At 35.7% G+C, this 7772-nt stretch overlaps 1 long non-coding RNA gene across 2 annotated transcripts; it reads left to right on the top strand.

Annotated features, from left to right (window-relative positions):
• Window positions 1-1404: 1404 nt before the first annotated feature.
• Window positions 1405-6995, top strand: LOC130046859 (uncharacterized). Of its 2 annotated transcripts, XR_008795894.1 has the most exons (4): window positions 1405-1907; window positions 2882-2992; window positions 3680-3825; window positions 5779-6995. It is a non-coding gene; the product is annotated as an uncharacterized LOC130046859 (long non-coding RNA). The 2 variants fall into 2 exon arrangements; XR_008795893.1 differs by lacking the exon at window positions 1405-1907 and having other exon boundaries at window positions 2130-2992.
• The last annotated feature ends 777 nt before the right edge of the window (window positions 6996-7772 follow it).

Here is a 7772-nt window from a genome sequence, read left to right as displayed (position 1 = left end):
TATTTAAGTGTACCTGTTAATTTTGCGTTCCATGTAATTACAGTCTGTAAAATGATTAAGACACTAGCTAGTGTACCTCTCCAACAATACAAAATACATACAATTTACAAGACAAAGTAGATCTAAACCATTCATTTTTTTTTTTTTTTTTTTTGGTCTCTGCAAGTTTTAAATATTACTATTAAAGAAATAGAAATACATATCTAAATTATTCTCCGTACTTCGATTAGTTCCTCCATCAAAAGCACGTGCATTGTTTTTAAAAGGGGAAGGGACTTTCTGGAGAAGAAGTTGACTTAATTAACAACATATTCTGAAAATTCTCCCACCCATATCACCAAATCCTGAAAAATCAAAACCCCACACCCATATCTCCAAATCCTGAAAATTCAAAAATCTCCACCCATATCTCCAAATCCTGAAAATTTAAAACACCACACCCATATCTCCAAATCCTGAAAATTCTAAATTCTCTCACCCATATCTCCAAATCCTGAAAATTCTAAATTCTCCCACCCCATATTTCCAAATCCTAAATTTTCTGGCGGAAAAGGTCGATCTTTCTGTTCAAGGCCAGAGTCAATTTTTCAGACTATTCCATACTGCCGTAAAGAAACATTGCGGGGATTCTAACTTTGCATATAAAGTGAAAAGTACTAAGTAAACATTAGATTAAGCATATTCATTTTCGCCTTGTGTTGGGATAATTCTAATTAAAATCCTAAATTTTACTTTTAAAAAACTTCAATCTGCATACAATCAATTAATTTAGTTAACCTATAGTTTGCTACATTAATTACATGGGTACCTTAGATACTACTAACTTTCTTTGTGATTTTTAATGTTGATATAAAACTAGACATGCAGTGTCCCACTTTGTATCAGATTGCGAAATTTTACTGTTCGACTCATGATCAATTTGATTCATTGCATTTGAACTTGAATATTTCCAAAGAGAATAGGCCTAAATCTCTTATCTAAAAAAAATTAATAATTTAAAAAAAAATTAAAAATTTAAAAAAAAACGATAAAAAAAACAAAAACGAACAAACGTGTGTATTCTGCATTGATCATATATATTTGTATTTGACACATCGAAACTTATTTATTTCACACTTTTTTTGTTGTTGCTAAGATTCATAAATTTGATTAATCAGATCACAATGATCTTCGTCATCGAAGAAAGAAAGACAACTCTTTAAAGTGTCATGGTGGAAGATTACATGGATTTGAAATATATAAATTGTCGTACTCTGGATCGCGTCCAACTCACGATCAGAACTTTAATCAACGTGTATTTTACACCCCCTTCCCAGTTAAACAACTACATGAAGTTTGTCTATTCTAAAAATTTGAATTGTTAGATAATCCATATCTACAGTGTATCATGAAGTTTTTTGTTTGTTTTAATTCTTTTTTTGGGGTGGGGGTGTGTGGGTGGGTGGGTGGTTGAGTAGGGGTTGTTTGTTTAAATTTTTCTTGAGGGTGGTACTGTTTGTTTATATATTTTTGTTTGTTTGATTTTTTAGGGGTGGGGTAGGTAGGTGGCTTGTTACAAGTATCGCATTTGTTTTAATTACCTCGGACATACAATGTAAGTATAGGTTAACGCTATTTGGTACCGCTTGCAGGGCGGCGACCACGAGTTACCTGCCCCTATACAATGAGTTAATTGCCCCTGTATTTCATCTGTTAAGTTGTACTTAAAATAGGCTAACTCTTGCGCAAAAAAAGATAGAAAATATCAAATATGGGAAAGCGGGACGATAGACCAAACATATCTACGAAGAGACCGTTGGTGCCGGAAATATCTCTGTCTTTAGTAGTGTCCGCGAGGTATATTAATTTATAAAACATGAGATATTAGTACCATATTACCCGGGAATCAAAAGATTTTTGCAAGATCGGTAAGTATATTCAATATAGGCTAAACAAGCACAAGGCCAGGGCACGTGGTAAGTCATTCCGCAGCGCAGGAATGACCAAAACTAGCCTACTACGGTACCATTTACAGAAATTACCAAAAAAATGACAAAAATTACCGAGAGAGGAGCTAAAATGACCTCAGTAATACATGACATCTACTATCATATTCACATTAAAAATTTTGGTCCCTCCTTTGACTTCAATAATTTTTAATTTCGGTCATATCTTTGGTATTTTCTGTGAACGTTTGTAATTTCGGACATTATATGTAACAATCCTACTATTCATTCCACAATGAAGGCCAGTGGGCCTAGATTTTTAATTTGATACACGTATAAACTTAACACTGCGCAAGTTACGTCACGGAATGCAGTATAGGGGAGGAGAAAATATTTGGCTGGACCAGGAGTCGAACCTAGGATCCCTGCATTACTAGTCAGGTGCTCTAACCACTAAGCTATCCAGGTCGATATCCATGGTCCGTGTAGCCCTAACTACTAAATTCCTCCCTTTAATTTGTTTTTGCCGTCGAAGACACACAACCCAGATTCATTTCACCCCTGGCAGGACGAGTAGTCACGGCACCAACTGGTAAAATCTTGCACAGAGGTCCCTAGGTTCAATTCCCGATCCAGCCACAAATTTTCTCCGTGTATGTCTATCTGAGACTGAGTTGGAAAATTACGGTATCTTCATAGTGACAAACTAATGAAAATATTGATCAAATTCGACTGGTCAAGGACTGTTAATATAAATAAATTTGAAACATTGGTCATTGTAATGATTGGTTTCATGTTATACTAAGCTTGTGTTTCAAGACAAGGCTGTCTTTGTTGGTGATGATACTGATGTATATATTTAGAAACAAGTAATGCTTTGATTTTGATTACAGGTGTGGTCTTTAAAAAAATTAATGCATGGCAAGGTTGATAGTGAGACTAATAAATTCTTTCAGCAGAATTCAGCTAGACACAAAAAAAAAAGACAATCACTACAGCCTTCCAAGAAGATGGACTGCCTCACAATAGTTTCCTTGAGGACTGTCTTGAAATATCCAGAGTTTAAGGTATGCATTTTGTACACCATGAAAATCAGCTTATAGTTTAGCTGTTATCTAAGTAGAGGGAATTTTCAATAGGGACTGGGTCTTTTCATTTGCTGGACCCTTATGTAACAATGACACTGTTCTTCCACCCCTGTTAGATCCACTATAACTTTAAGGAAAATAATTGGATCATCCTGTCCCACCAATATGCACATCTACAAATGAGAATGAAGCATTGCACAAAGTTTCAAGACTATCCGATAAGCCATATAGGAGAAGTGTTCACAAGATTTTGTGACAGACAGAAAGACAGATGAAGTACAAAAACTATGTCTCCCCCTGGAAGAGGGGAGACATAATTAGAATTTTTTTTAGACAGAAAGGAATGAGATCTCTGATACAGATTTTGCTATGAATATATATCATGTTTTGCTGAGTGAAAACAGTTTTTTCTTCTCTTTTATTTATACGTATCTAAGCACAAAGTAATTAATACTTTTCATACTTTCCCAATTTGAACATTTTATGTGTCAATTTTCCCAATTCTACGGACTCTGGACCCAGTTTGAAAATGGTAGGAAAACCCCTGCGAAGACTCAAATATGAAATCATTTTCAATTAGAGGTTAAAACATTTAGTGATGAATTAATTACTGGAATTTATGAGGACTACTGAGACATGTTAAAATGGTGTCACATTTGTCTTCAGATTCAAGAAACGGACTCTATCTGGAAAAGGAAAACAATATCAAAGCTCCTCTGTGAGAAGTTGGCCAAGGAAAGCATTCAGAAGAAAGTGGAGATTCATTGTTTTTACCAGATCCAGCAGATCACAGAAAGCATCTAGTAGGGGAGGTAAATGAAGCATCTTTTACTCCCTATATACAGGGCTTGAAGCTAACTTTTTATGTCACCAGTATTCCTTGTGACAAGACCTTTCCGTGGGTACCAACATTTTTGACCCCGTGACCTTGACCTTGGAGTTTGACCTACTTTTTGAAAACTTTAACCTTGCTAATAACTTTTGAACATTAAGTGATAGAGCTTTGATATTTCACATGAGTGTTCCATGTGACAAGACCTTTCCAGGGGTACCAACATTTTTGACCATGTGACCTTGACCTTGGAGTATGACCTACTTTTTGAAAACTTTAACCTTGCTAATAACTTTTGAACAGTAAGTGATAGAGCTTTGATATTTCACATGAGTGTTCCTTGTGACAAGACCTTTCCGTTGGTATTAAACCTTTTGACCTTGACATTTAACTTACTTTTAATTTTTTTTACATTGGTCATAACTTCTAAATGGTAAATATTAGAGCTTTCGTATTATACATGATGATTTCTTTTGACAAGATCTTTCTACTGGTACCAAGATATTTGCCCTTGTGACCTTGACCATCTTTGGAATTGGCCATTATCTGGGGCATTTGTGTTTCACAAACACATCTTGTTTTCAAAAAAGCCTGAAAACTGTCAAATGTCATACAGATTATTGCTCAGGAAAAGATGTGCGCATTTGTCGAGCAAAATAAAAATGATATATATTGTGTATTAATTTAAGATGAAAAACATACTTGAATATGAATTTGCTCGACGCATGCACTGTATGTTTTCTGATAAGAAAACCACCTGAATTTGTGGATATTTTCATTGAAAATGGCATTTTTGCAATTTTATGCCAACTTCTAGCTCACGTCATATGACACAAATCATTTTGCTGATCAAACTGAGCAGATTTTGGGTTTGCTAATCCATACCTTATTTGAATGCCAGGGTTTGTTATCTTTTACATAGAGTAGGAAATGAACATAACATTGAGTTAGGGAACTATTTAGATTTTACATTATAATATGTAAATACCTTAGCAGAGTCAATTTACTTGGTTCAGGGTAGTATCAGATATTACTTTTTCAGAGTTTAAGTGTTTAGGCTATCTCAATGTTTCTATAGTTAGCCTTGTCCTATGTTACTTTTAGATGTATGGAAGCCTTTTAGTGTTATAACACTATATTTATGCCCCCATTCAAAGAAGAGGGGCATATTGGTTTGCACCTGTTGGTCGGTCGGTAGACCACATGTTGTCCGCTTAATATCTTAAGAACCATTCACTTGATCGTAATATATTTCATATGTGGGTTGGTTATGAAAAGAAGAGGACCCCAATTGTTTTTCAGGTCGAAATGTCAAGGGTCAATCTACTCTGGACATAGGAAGACACTGCCTGCTCAATATCTTGAGAACCCTTTGCTTGACAGACATCAAACTTGGTACACTGGTACATCTCAAGGAGTAGATTTAAGGTCATATGGTCAAAGGTCAAGGGGTAAACTGGACATAGTAATATATTGTCTCTTATGTTTTAAGAATTATTTGCTTGATTGACACCAAACCTGGTACAGCATAAGGAGTAGATGACCCCTATTGATTTTTAGGTCACTTGGTCAATCCACTCCTGACATAGGAAGATATTGTTTGCTCAATATTTCGAATTGATGATACTACTATCAATCAAATTATGCATATGTATAACCCTTTTCAATTTTGCACCATGGGGGCTTATATGTAATTGTTTTACAAACACCTCATGTTTTATAGTTTGTGAAAGCTTGTTAGGGTCATAACTTTAGATTATCTTATTATGGTACTTGCCCGTCAGAGACTGGACATATTATGGTATGGTGTTGTCTGTCCGGACCTTGTAAGATGGGATACAGACTGAACCGTAAGCTCTAGAATCTTACAACTTGGTACATTTGATCATCATAAAAGGAAGATGCTTATTGTTTTTTAAGGTCAAGGTTGTAGGTTCACTTAATAGGAAAACCTTGTTCGAGAAAATTACAGATTCTTGAACTGAGTATTTTGAGGAAACATTACATAGAAAGTACATGATTTGTCAAATTTCTCCCAATATTCAACTGAGAACCTTATTCTGCAGAGTATTTGTATGGGTATGGAAAATGTGTATGTGGCTATGATTTTGATTTTTGTTTAAATTTTTGTTGTTGAAAATTACAGGTTTAACCGAGTCAGTTTTTGAGGAAATATACATGTATTAAATAAATGACGGTTTGACCTTTTAATTCCTCTCACAGTTTTGAAGCTAGGGTCATTGTAAATAACTTCTTTGGTGTTTTAGAATATTTACAGATTGTTGATCATGGTCAATTTTGGGGAAATATTTTCCGCAGAGCTCTAGTTGTCTATCTACCGGCCTCCTGTCACTTTTAAGTTTAGGAGCTTTTATTCATGGAAAGAAAGTATGTGACAACCTGATGATGGCTGATACTATTTAAAGCCTTTTTATACGCCCGTCTTAAGATGGGACGTATTATGGTATGGCGTTCATGTCCGTCCGTCTGTTAGCTTTTTCGTGTCCGACCCGTAACTTAAATACTACAAGGCCTAGAATCATCAAACTTTGTCTGTAGATACATCTTGGGTAGAAGGTGTGTCACACATTAAAACCAGGTCACTGTGACTTTTCATTAAGAAGATATCCGTCTGTCCGTCCGTCTGTTAGCTTTTTCGTGTCCGACCCGTAACTTAAATACTACAAGGCCTAGAATCATCAAACTTTGTCTGTAGATACATCTTGGGTAGAAGGTGTGTCGCACATTAAAACCAGGTCACTGTGACTTTTCATTAGGAAGATATGGCCATATATGGCAAAAACTTGTCCGACTCATAACTTGAAAACTATTAGACCTAGAATCACCAAAATTGGTCAACTAATGCATCTTAGGTAGAAGGTGTGTCGCATCCTACTTTAAGGTCACTGTGACATTTAATTAAGGTGATATAAAAAAATGTTTTAATGGGTACAATCTATACTGTTAACAATATGTGACGGGCATATCATGTGCCGTGGCGGTGCACTTTATTCTAGAAATGGCATCAGAAAAACACCCTATGTAACCTTTTCTGCTTGTACTCATTTATTTTTATTGGAAAACTTATTACTTGTTATCAGCTACTCTAAAACAATATTGACTTGTGCTATAATAAATTTGTAAACTTTACAAGTCTTTTCATTTCAAACAAGGTGTTGAACAAGTTGTTGAACATCATCTGGGATTCACAACCAAACAGGTACAACATGGAAACAGTGTGTTCCATGATTTCTGTAGTGTAACAAGTCCAGCTGATCCCAAGTACACTGTACTATTGACAACGATTGTTTTTGATAAGCACAATAGAAGTTCTACTTTGGGAGAAGCTATAATTATTTTAGTCCTAGCATACACTGCTTCCTGTTAGAGTTAGGGTGCTGTATAACTTGGTACCTCTTTGAGATAAAATGCTTTATCATCAAATCATAAATCATCTTCCCTCTAACAGATACCAGATTATAAAGCACCCTCCCTCTAACAGGTACCAGATTCTATAAAGTACCTTCCCTCTAACAGGTACCAACTTACAAAGCACACTTCCTCCAACATGTACCAGATTATAAAATATCCTCCATTTATAATCTGGTACCTGTTAGAGAGAGGTTGCCTTATAAGATGTACCTGTTAGAGGGAGAGTGCTTTATAAGTTGGTACCTGTTACAGGGAGGTTGCCTTATAAGTTGGTACCTGTTAGAGGGAGAGTGCTTTATTAGTTGGTACCTGTTAGAGGGAGAGTGCTTTATAATCCGGTACCTGTTAGAGGGAGAGTGCTTTATAAGTTGGTACCTGTTACAGGGAGGTTGCCTTATAAGTTGGTACCTGTTAGAGGGAGAGTGCTTTATTAGTTGGTACCTGTTAGAGGGAGAGTGCTTTATAATCCGGTACCTGTTAGAGGGAGAGTGCTTT

This window comes from Ostrea edulis, chromosome 6, assembly GCF_947568905.1.
Source record: "Ostrea edulis chromosome 6, xbOstEdul1.1, whole genome shotgun sequence".
Lineage (NCBI taxonomy): Eukaryota > Metazoa > Mollusca > Bivalvia > Ostreida > Ostreidae > Ostrea > Ostrea edulis.
Note: the sequence above shows the minus strand (reverse complement) of the source record. Positions and strands in the feature narration are given on the sequence as shown.